Source organism: Astyanax mexicanus, chromosome 18, assembly GCF_023375975.1.
Source record: "Astyanax mexicanus isolate ESR-SI-001 chromosome 18, AstMex3_surface, whole genome shotgun sequence".
Taxonomy (NCBI): Eukaryota; Metazoa; Chordata; class Actinopteri; order Characiformes; family Acestrorhamphidae; genus Astyanax; species Astyanax mexicanus.
The window spans coordinates 10,947,298-10,959,995 of record NC_064425.1 but is presented as its reverse complement, the minus strand read 5'-3'; positions in this window follow the sequence as shown (position 1 = coordinate 10,959,995).

Below are 12,698 nucleotides of genomic sequence, written 5' to 3'. Positions count from 1 at the left end.
ACCTTCAGCCTTCCACCCACACGTCTCTCTCTCTCTCTCTCTCTCTCTCTCTCTCTCTCACACACACACACACACACACACACACACACACACACACACACAGCGTGTGAGGGTAAATGACTTTCCAGGCCGTCTTTTGAGTTTCTCATATTTCCCATTTAATAAAAGTAAAGACAGCAGACCTGCCACACTTCAGTCCCATCTGAATGAACACACACACACACATTCTGGCAGTCTTACTGTGTTGTGCTTTTAAGAAAGAGAGCAGTGATTGATACTGTGTATGAAACTGCACATGTGGTCCGAGTGTGTGTGTGTGTGTGTGTGTGTGGGGGGGGGGGGTGGGTGGGTGGGGGGGGTTTAGTTGGTCTGGTCAGATTAAAGCAGTGCACTTTAAAGCAGCGTTATCCTTCCAATAACCTTCACTCAATTACTCCTCCTATAAACCCCCACTAATGGAGCTCACATCCCCCCATCTCTACCCCATCCCTCTCTCTCTCTTTCTCCATCCCATCCCTCTCTCTCTCTCCTTCTCTCTTTCTCTCTCTTTACCCTATTCCCCTCCCTCTCTTTACCCCATCCCTCTCTCTCTACCCCATCTCTCTCTCTCTCTCTCTCTCTATATATATATATATATATATATATATATATATATATATATATTCCATCCCTCTCTTTCTCTCGCTACCCCATCTCTCTCTCTCTCTTTCTCTCTCTCTTTATCCTATCTATCATTCTCCTTATATATATATATATCCCATCCCTCTCTTTCTCTCGCTATCCCATCTCTCTTTCTCTCTCCCCTTCCCCCCTCTCTCTCTCTCTCATATTATAGAAAGTGTGTGAGATGGATATTGATCGCGTATTGATTAGACATTGAATATATAAATCAGTTGCATATATACAGATCAGGGTCAACAGTAGATTTTAGACCTTTTAGTTCATCTCAGTGTCCATGGTGATGTTCCTCAATCAATGAACACATTTTAAAGCATACATAATAAAAGGAACTGAGTACACACACACACACACACACACACGGCACACAACACACACGCCCCTACACAGTTACACAGTGGTGTACATATGTTTGTGTGTGATTTGGGACTAAGAGTGTAGAGGGGTTGGTGTGAAGTCAGACATTTAACAAGAGAGAGAGAGTCGAGCTTATCACAACCAGCACACACAGCTCAGCTCCACACACACACACACACACACACACACACACACACACATTAACCGCACTGTCTGTTACTGAACATGAACAGAAGTTCACACACAGTGACCACTGAGGATCCTACAGAAAGTGTGAAATGTAAGAAGTAGTCTAGAGCAGCAGTCCTCCACAGAACAGACTCTACAGCAGAGCTTTAATCTGCTGTTCCTCTGAGGGTCTCTTACAGCACTTTATGTTTCCCTCTGCTGACAACTTTTACGGAGATGCAGATTTCATTTTCCAGCAGGACTTGGCACACTGCCAGGAGTACCAATTGGTCTTATTTAATATTCAATATTACAGTGTGTAGTCAAATTATCAGCATTTTCGACTAAGTCACTCGCTGCACTAACTATTCTAGTTCATTACTAACATCGACTGCCAGGCAGGTAGCTAACATAAACATTACCCATATATGTTCTAGCTAGCCTAGCTGCAGCTAAATAACGCCAATTTTGCAGGCCTAAATTATCCAAACGAAAATTACTAACCGCTGTCTTGTTTTTTTTTTTCTTTCTTCTTTATTTTCTGACCTTCCTTGCTGAAGTTGCTGGCTGGCTACTGTCAGTAACTAGTGGGAGGAGCCCCCCCTTGAGGTGGATTCCGATAACAGTGTTGTACTTTCCTGCACTGACCATCACACAATTTAAAGGGGAGCTCACAAAGTTCGTCTGGAGCCCCTGTGGCCAGCCCAGGATCTAAGGAATTGATTGGTTTGCTTGCCTTGTTGCAACAGGCCTGTCTACAGTGGTACCTGGTCTTCTTGTTTCTCACAGATCAGGGTCTACCGTGCTATGAGGTCCTGCAATGGTACCACAGTCTTCAGCAGATCCTGGTCCTTCTGTCCCTCAAATAGAAGGTCTAAAGTTAAGCCTGGTCCTACAGGTCCTTCAGGAAAGCACACAACACTGTACGGTAAATAAGCTCATTTTTTCAACGTCTAACAATAAATAAATTACAATGTTAGTTACAGTGTTTGTCTACAACAAAGCCTTGTCCTACTGTCCCCAAAGAAACAAGGTCTACAGTGGTACCTGGTCCTGCGGTGGTTCCAGGGTCCACAGCAGAGCTTGGCTACCTTATTATACTCAATTATGTTCTTCATTGAGTTTATAAACCTTTGAGAACTCAAGTATCTTTATCTGTCATGCCAATAAAACAACTTTTTGGAAAGGAATGTACTGAACTGAAAGAAAGAGAGAGAGAAAAAAAGAGTGAGAGTATTAAAATGATAAAGGATCAGAGTGAGAAAAAGCGGAAAAAGTTATAGGACACTAGAAAAAGAGGAATTTTAGAGAGAAAAAAGTTTAAGATTAAGATTTGAAGAGAGAGAGAGAGAAAAAAAGAGAGAGAGGTCAGGGTCAGTAATGTGTGTGTGTATGTGTAGGGGCTTATATCTGTAGGTATGTGTGCACTGAGTGGCTCTATGACCCTCAAAGCCGCAAGAGCGAATGAGAAGAATAAGAGAAAGTTAGAAAACGAGAAGAAAGGAGGGAACAGAGGGAAGGATGCTAATCAGCACTGTAGGATGTCCTGTGTTTGTTTGTTGATTTTGCGTGCATGTGTAAACATATGCATGTGCACTGAATGGCCAATCAGCTTCGTCTGCAATCACGGCATGAAATATGGGCAGACACACACACACACACGGGAAAAATCCAATCTCCAAAATTTACACCTGTGCATCACCAATCCCAGGCAGGTAGTCTCCGTTACCTAGCGACCAGCAGAGAAGTGGGCAAGTTTCATAAATTAAGCAATCCAAAAGTGTGTGTGTGTGTGTGTGTGTGTGTGTGTGTGAGTAAAAGGGTATTCTGCTTGTCCAGTTGGGAATCTTTCTAATCCCTCAGAAGGAAGAAATCTGTCCGCTAAGATTTTACATTTTAGTTAAAGATTCTATATGCATTCATTACCAGAGCCCGACCAATTCAAGCCTGATAGCAATATTAATTTTACTGTGCTAATTTTACTGCATGATAAACATTTATAATTCTGTTACTGTCATTTTATATTTATAATATACTTCTTGTACTGCAGTATTACTATTTCCACCCCCAAAACACATTTTCTAAAAACCATAATGACTATAATGTTATATTATAATGTTCATGTTGATAAATTTGGGATTTTGCATTAGACTGTTCCCTGTTTCAGCTGCATATATGCTCATTGAAAATGAATGTATTTTAGTAGAATGTAAATATATTAACGTTAAAGCTTAGTTAGATGTTTGTCTGGAGTTCTCTTGAGTCTCTGCACAGATCATCTTCATACTAGACTACATACTTCTGCTATCTGGATGGAGAGATTTATCTGGATAGGGATTTTATTGAATGATGAGAAGCCGGAATGAAAATATGCTGAAATGAAATAGGAGTAACGAGGCTATTTTTAAAATATAAGGAGTAGAAATTTAGATAATTGTGTGAAAATGTAACAAGTAGAAGTAAAAATTGCAGTTACTAGAACTCTCTGGTCAGGTTAAGCGCATGCCTCCTCCGACACATTGCCAAACATTGACATTGACACGTTGCCAAATGTAGCATCACAACGCACTTAGAAAAAAGTGTCAGATCCCCAGCTCTGCTACAGGTTCTATAAAATCTCCTGGTAGACACTGCACTGACTTTAGACTTGATAGAACACAGTGGATCAACACTAGCAGATGACATGTCTCTCCAAACCTTCACTGATTGTAGAAACTTCACACTAGACCTCAAGCAGTTTGGACTGTGTGTCTCTCCACTCTTCCTTCAGACTCTGCTCCATTGATTTACAAATTAAATGTAAAATTTACTGATGATCAGTGATGGTTTGGAGAGACAAGTCATCTGCTGGTGTTGATCCACTGTGTTTTATTATCAAGTCTAAAGTCAGTGCAGTTTCAGTTTTACCAGAAAATCTTACAGCTCTTCATGCTTCCCTCTGCTACTGACAACTTTTATGGAGATGCAGATTTCATTTTCCAGCAGGATTTGGCACACTGCCCACACTGTCAAAAGTACCAATTGTCTCACTGATTTTTGGGTTTTCATTGGTTGGAAGCCATAATCATCAACAGTAAAATAAATAAATACTTAAAATAGATCACTCTGTGTTTAATACATCTATATAATATATACGTTTTACATTTTAAACTGGGTTACTGACATAAAGTAACCTTTCATCAATTTTCGTTTTGTTTGGGATGCACCTGTACATCACTATCACTCATGTGAGTAAATTTGATGAGTGGAAAGAGCGCCACCTACCCACTTAGAGAGAGCATGGCCAGTCAGGCTCACTCGGGCTCTGGCTGCAGGGTGTTTTTTGTTTTTTTTAAATGGGTAAAAAATGTGTAAAACTGAAATGAGTGATGCTGTGGTGCTGCAGATGTTCCAGACCATTAGTTTTGCATATGTAGTGGTATATATGTGTGTGTGTGTGTGTGTGTGTGTGTGTGTGTGTGTGATTGGATAGATTGTTGCTATATGGAACATATGGATCGTCATAAAAGAAATGACATGCAACAGCCATATGAAACCATCTGTGTAACACCAATCATCTTTCTGCACTACACACAGGATATGAGGTCATACACAGGTTTAATATATAATAATCTGGAACATAATAACATTGTGCAGGATAAAAAAAGTTGCAGTCTTTCATTATTGGACATTGGAGTAAGAGTAGAAAAGGAGAAATCAGAGTGGATCTGAATGGAGGAAAAAAGAACAGAAAAGAACAGAAAAGATAAATCAGAAGAGAGGGAACAGGAGAAGAAAATAGAGAACAGAAGGGTAAGAGAGAAGGAATATAGAAGAGAAAAAATAGCAAAGTACATGACAGAAGATGAAAACGAGTGAGAGATAAATGGAATGAAGAAGAGTGGAAAATACAAGTAAAAGAAAATCAAAAGAAAGGAGATAAGAGGAGAAAAAAGAAAATAAATGAGGAATAAAAGAGAGGAGGAAGACTGTAGAGATGGGAAACAGGAGAATACAACGAAGGAGAGAGAAGAAGAAGAAGAAGAGGAGAAGAAAACATAATTAAACTCATTAAAAATGAAAAGACAAGAGATTTAAAAAGAGTGAAGGAAAGAGACAAATAAGAGAAAAGAAAGAAAATCAGACAAGAGAAGAGGAAAGTAGAGATAAGGAGTGCAGCAGCAATGAGGAAAGAGAAGAAAATAGGGCAAAATAGAGAAAAAAGGGAGGAGAGTAGAGAAGAGAAGGTAATGCAGAGCAGAGTTAAAAGAGGAGGAAAAAGGAAAAGCAGAGAGAATTTAAAGACTAAAAAGAAAAAAAAAACAAGAAACAAGCAGAAAAGAGAGAGAGAGAAAGAAGCACAGAGGAAGAGAAACAGAAAAGAAATAAAAGTAGAAGTGAAGAAAGGAGGAGATGAGATGAGAAAAGCAGAGGATAGAGGGTAATGCAGAACAGAGGTTAAAGAGAAAGAGAAATAAAAGCAAAGAGTAGAAAGAACAGAAAAAAAGAGAAGAGAAAAAAAAGTGCACAAATGAGGAGAGGAAAGGAATAGGAAAGGGAAAAAAGGAATGCAGAATAGAGAGAGAATAAAGAAAAGGCAGAGAGTAGAAAGAAGTAAAGAAAAGTAGAAAAGAGGAGAGAAAAGAAAGTGGAGGAGAAGAAGGGAGAAGAGAAGAAGGATAGAAGTAAGAGGAAAGAAGGAGAGAAAAGAGAGGAGAGAGGGAGAAGAGTTGGCCGTAGGGAAAGTGTAGGGTTGGGTGATTCTTAATGGCTTCTGTATGTGCAGCTGAAGCATAAATCAAAGAGAGAGAGAGAAAGAAAGATAAAGAGAGAGAGTGTGTGAAAGAGAAGAAAGAGAGAGAGAGAGAGAAAGCGGTATGAAGGGTCGTACTGGCATGTTTATTTAACTCTCACTCACAGACACACACCTCATCAGTGTCAGCACTCAAGTTTCACTGTCAGTCAAACACTGCAGCGGCCCACACACACACACAGACACACACACAGACACACACACACACACACACACACACACACACACACACACACACACGGAGGTATGGTCTGTCTGTGATCTCAGTTCTACGCCTCAACAGATTTAATCTAAAGCAAAATCTTTCCTTTGTTTCTCTCTCTCTCTCTTTCTAGTACTAAAGCACAACACATTATAATAATAAATAAATATAAAAGAGCAGTAAATGTGTTTTTTTTATTAACAATCAACTGGTTTTTAATTGTTTGTTTAATTGTTTAAAGCTACTACTGTCACTAGAAAACAACTAACGCAACATAATTGAAGCTTTTTAACTTTAAACATGAACTTATTATCGTGTCCCATGACTTTTGACACTCCGATGGGAGCTAAAGAACGCTGCACTGCACCGTGGGATATGTGTGTATGAGTTCTACTGTATTGAATATGTATGAATGTGATCTAGCCAGATGCCGCCGGTCACGATCATTACCACCCACTGCACTGCACTGTCCACTGTTCTTATTGGTTGATACGGTTGTTAACGTGGCAGTCTGTAGGTTTTTAGTAAAAAGTGTGAATGCACTGAACATGCTAAAGTACTTTTTGTTCTAATTCTGTGGTTCTTTGGTTTAGTAAAGCATGAATGAAGACTAAGGCTACGTTCACATTACCAGGCTGAAGTGAATCAAATCTGATTTTTATGCTTAAAGTGGTTCACATCTGATTTTTTCATGGTTGTGTGAACATGCCAAATCCGTTTTTTTTTTGCAAATCAGATTTGAGTTACTTTCATATGTGGTCCTAAGTAGGATACGTATCCGATCCATGGACATGCGACATGAATGTGAATGTTCAAATCAGAATTCATGCTTTTTTTTTTTTTGCTTTTCCGCATGCTGTTCGTGCTTCTCTCTCATACACATCACACATCTCTTGGTGCAGCTGCAACAAAACAGCAAAAGCAAACCGCCTGGCCTTTTTTCACCTCCTCGACCTGAGCTTCAGTACTTCAGAGCAGCTGCTTACTCTCCACTCCAGCAAAAGATGCTCGACATATGAGCTGCTAACAAATGCCTCCATGAACTGCATTGCACCTCCATGAACTCCATTGCACCAAAGCTACGACTCTTTAATATTAGTTTTTTTGTTGTTGGTAAAGAAGAAGGCGACGTTTATACATGCATCAATGTGCGCAGGAGAGCCAGCATTTCAGGGGCAGATTCATTCACATTACACACAGAGACAGATCACTAACTTTTGTGAAAGTGAACCGTCTAGATAGCAAAATCTGATCTGAGCAAAAAAAAAAAAAAAAACGGATTTGAGTGGGATGTGGATGTGGCTTGTAATGTGAACATAGCCTGAGCTTGCTGTTCTGAAATCTCCATGTTCGCAGTAGCTCTTTTATCAGCATCATTAGCTGCATTAGCTTGGTTGCTTAGGTAACCAGCAAAAAAAGCTGCTATAGCCAGGAGATTTGGATTTTTTTTCTCCCTTAATAATAAAAACCTCAATTTAAAAACATAATTTATGTTTATTTGTGTTGTCTTTGATTAAAATGTAAATTAGTTTGATGATCTAAAACATTTAAGAGTGAGAAGCGTGTAAAAGAATAAGAAATCATGAAGCAGTTTTAGTTCGAGTTAATTTTTACCTTCCTATGTTTTGAAGCCCCCAAACCACATTTCACATCATCCCAGCCTCATGTGAAGTGACCCATATGTCACCTGTGTCCTTTAAAAAAAACACTAAATAGGTTCACCATAGTAGTGAACAAAAGCTCTATCTCACCAGCTTTTCTGATGGCAGTCATGTTCTCTCATATCAGCCCGTTTCTATACACTGGGTTTTACGTTTTCCAAACACTTTTATCAGCTTCTTATCAGGTTATGCGCTCTCCATTTGTCACTGTGGTCTGTTAATCTGTCACCATATTCATCCATCCATCCATCCATCCATCCATCCATCCATCCATTCATCCTTTCACAGTCAGACAGCACAGCACTTGGCTTTGTGCTCGTGTCGTGTGATTTTTGCCAACGGGCGATGCGATTTTGTTTTGGACATGCTGTAATTTGGTTGACTCCAATTACTCCTGGTTTTGTCACTGACCTAAGCAGCTGTGATGATTTCCATAGGTCGCCTCTCGCAAACAGCTGCCAGTCAGAGCTATGGCACGATATGCACACGAATTCAGGACTTTGAATAGCTTTAAACTTAGCAAAATATAGTTTGCCTTTGTATTTTAACTATCGTATTTTTTTGCACTATAAGGCATGCCTAAAATCCTTTCATTTTCCCAAAAATCGTCAGTGCTCCTTATAATCCAAGGTGCCTTATGTATGAATTTTACCAATCAGGAGCAGTAAAGCCACTCCGCTGAAGTACAGCATTATACAGGACTTTCAGTTTAGTTCTTCAGCACAGAGACTGGAGTAGCATTAGCATTAGCCGCTAAGTGCTACTTCCCTGTTCAGAGGTCAGTATAGTCAGCCTGAAGCCTGCTGCTAACCCTGGTTAACACTGTTTGTACAGCCTTAGCTTTAGCTGCTCACCGCGCTAGCTCTTTCTTCGTTTAGAGCAGAGTATATCAGACTGTAGCCTGCATGTTTACTGTGTTTAAACAAGCTATTTGTGGGGAGAACCGCTAGCTAATATCGCCCTGGCTTGCCGGAACACTCAGGGTTTCTCAGTGTAGCTCTGTCTGGTGGCATTAGCTGCTAATGGCTAGCGCTAGCCACTAGCCGCTAATGCTCCAAAAATAAATTCGGGAGTCTAAGTTTACTTTACTGTAAGTAAACAGAAGCGCTTTACTCACCCAAATAAACAGTTTTCAGGAGAGAAATCTGTGTAAATTAACATCCAGCACTCGTTTGATTTTAAAAGAAAGTCTTTTTTATTACAGCTTTGTTTACTTAGCTTAGCTTTACTTTTGCTTTGTTAGCTACCCCCCCTCCCCCACCACCCTGGGGCGAGACCTGCTGAATTAGACGTGTCTCTTAAAGACGTAAATCTCTTATAATCTGGTGTGATTTATGTATGTAAATGTAATGTAAAAATTTAATCATATTAATCAAAACAACATTCTGTGATTGCAATTATTCACACTTGTTCTTCGTAAAATGCAAGTATTTTTATAGTGGATATTTAAATGTACAGTAAATAAAAGAATGAATGTAGGAAATGTAAAATGTAATTATATTTATTTTAGTGGTGTGGTCCATTAAAATGCTAGTATATATTTGTATGTTTGAGGGGGGATAAAGCCAACATAGAGCGCTTGAAAACTTTTCATTTTTACTTTATTATAAACATCTCAGCTTGGTTGTAAGAATTTCTGATTTAGAACTTAATAAGCGGAGTATAAAAGTGTGTTTTCACACCTGTAGTTGTTCAGTTTCTATGGTTTGGATGAGTTAATTTACTTGGAGCGTTTCTCCCTTTGTCTTTTTTTTTTGCGTTCATACTGTCTGCAATGAAATAAAAGTAAAAATAATTGCAATATACCATGAGTTTATTTTATTTTATTTTTTTTAATTTTACATACTGCCCTTTTTCTGATTTTTTCTCGTTGATCAAACTTAGGGTAAGATAGACAGAGAAACCAGCAGTTTGTGGATGCACTAAAGAAAAAAATAAAGAAAAAACAGAAGTAGGCTTTGCTGGCTGATGCCACAGTGTGTGCTAGGATAACAGGTTTATTGAAAAAGTCTGCATGCAGGTGACGATGAGAACATTCTCCCCCAAACTGAAGAGCAAATTCTAAATTCCTCTTTCTGTTGTCAGTCTGCCCCTGGACCAGCCCAGTTTGACCCCTGGCTACCAGAAGTAATCATGAGCTCTTTAGCAATTATATAGAGTTCTCTGCAGCGTCACAAAGTCAAACTGACACTTTTTAGTCTGTTAATTTTCTTTCTTTCAATTTTCTCTGGCAGCACAGGCCAGAGAATGGTGGAAATGGCAATTTTGGTGTTATTTTCTGATATTATTACCTTTTAGGGCGAACAGACCTTACCTGAGGCTTCTTCATGTTTTTGATTCTTATTTCCTGCACCTAATGAGATTCATAGTGTCTTCAAAAAAAAATAAATCCACCAAACATATTGTATTCTGGTGCAAAAGTAGTTCAACCACTGAGGACTAGATGGTCTATCAGCATGATCAACTTGACCAAACTGTTCCTTCTCGGTCGACTAGTGAACCAGCGTGACCAGTCTGGTCTTGCAGGTCAACAATCTTGGTCTTAAATCTAGTGTCTTGATATTAAACCAAGAATCCAGAATCCAGTCCTGAACTTTGTATTTCCTGGTGAGTATGATGCTAAGTGGACAATCAATCATATTTATTAACTTCCAGCAAAAAAAAAAAAGATTTAAAATCTAGAATTCAAAACCTGGCTGGAGATCAGCACAGTTTATAGTTTATTAATGCAAAACTTAAGTCTATCAAGTAAAATTGAAGTTTTGATGGCATAATTCTGCATAAGTTGTCACTGCAGCATTCAAGCAACCTAACGTCACTCTCATCTTCAGAGAAATTGTAAACTTGCACTTTATTCATAATAAAATCTTACAGTCTACTAGTGCATCTCAAAAAATAGAATATTATTGAAAAGTTACTTTATTTGAGTAATTCAGTTTAAAATTTGAAACTTATTTTTTTTTATATTATATAGATGTATTAAACACAGAGTGATCTATTTTAAGCGTTTATTTCTTTACTGTTGAGGATTATGGATTACAGCCAGTGAAACCAGTGTCTCAGAAAAAAATATTTTTTTATATATAAAAATATTATATAAGACCAATTGGTACTTTTGGCAGTGTGGGCAGTGTGCCAAGTCCTGCTGGAAAATGAAAAATTCGCACTGACACTGCACTGACTTTGGACTTGATAGAACACAGTGGATCAACACTAGCAGATGACAGACGTGTCTCTCCAAACCATCACTGATTGTGAAAACTTCACACTAGACCTCAAGCAGCTTGGACTGTGTGTCTCTCCACTCTTCCTCCAGACTCTGATCCCTTCATTTCCAAATGAAATGTAAAATTTACTGATGATCAGTGATGGTAACGAGAGACATGTCATCTGCTGGTGTTGGTCCACTGTGTTCAAGTCCGAAGTCAAAATTTTAAGAACTTTGAAAATTTTTCTCAAGTGCAGTCTCAAAGATCATCAAAAAACCTTATGATGAAACTGGCTCTCATCAGGACCGCCCCAGGAAAGAAAGAGCAAGAGTTTCCTCTGTTGTACAGGATAAGCTCATCAGAGTTACCAGCCTCAGAAACTGTCAGTTAACAGCTCCCCAGATCCTTCACAGAGTATTTTGGTTTGTTTTAACACTTTTAAGTTATAATATGATTCCTTATGTGTCCCTTTATAGTCTGGATGACTCCAGTATTCATTTATGTAAGTTTTAATCTTTAATTTAATCTATTTACAGCCAAATCAAGAATATTTCATTGAGATGGTCAGTGCAATTAACAATATCAAGATTCAAGAAACATTCATAGAGACCGATGATGACATTAATGGCAGCGTATTGTTTTATTTAATTTAAAACACTTTATAGCCTAATAGCTCTGAGCCTTATTCTAAAGTTCGTTATCTACTACACATGGAGCAAGTGGAGGATTTGATACACAGCAGCAGTCTTTATCTTCCTTTCACTCGCTCTTTCTCCACTAGCTTTCTCTCTCGCTCCCCATTTCCCTCTCTCTTTTTCTCTCTCGCGTCGCTCTGTTGAGTTTTATGTGACAGCACCATTTTCTGCTCGACCTAAAGAACAAACACAGAGTCGTAAAAGTGTCAGCGCTCGTCCGTCTCTCACTCTCTCACTCCCTCTCTCTCTCACTCTCTCTGTCCCCGAATCTGCCCCAGGACCAGCTATACTCTACCGTCTATACTCTACTTTATTCAGACAGTCTTCCTCTGTAAATTACACCTCATACCCTCCCTGACCTACAGTACCTTATACTCTTCCATTTGCTCTGGTAAATGTTCCCAAATTTTCCCATTCCCATTCATCACTCTGTAGGTAGAAGTATAGATACTAGGGTTTAAAATTCTTCTGTAGAAGTTAAAGTATCAACTCTAGCTTTTTACTCCAGTTTCAAAACTACTTAAAGTATAAAAGTAAAAGTAATGTAAGAGGAAAAATGCCATTAAGAACAAAAGCACATAAACACATTTTTCTAAAAGCCATAATGACTAAAATGTTATATTAAAATGTTAATGTTGATAAATTCAAGATGCACTAGGCAGTTTCCTGTTTAAGATGCATATAGGCTTATTGAAAATGAATGTATTTTTAGCTTAGTTGGACGTTTGTCTGGATTACTCTTGAGTCTCTGCATGGATCTTCTTCTTTGGCTGAGAAAAACAATACTAATCAAAATGCAAAGGATGCAAAAGCAACTCCAAGCACTTGTGGGCCTAGGTGGCTTTGTGGTCGAGTCCTCCGGCCCTGTGTCCTTGGATTCTTCAAAGGTTCGAAGGTCTCAAAGTCAAAGTCAAAGTCAAAGTGGTTTTTATTGTC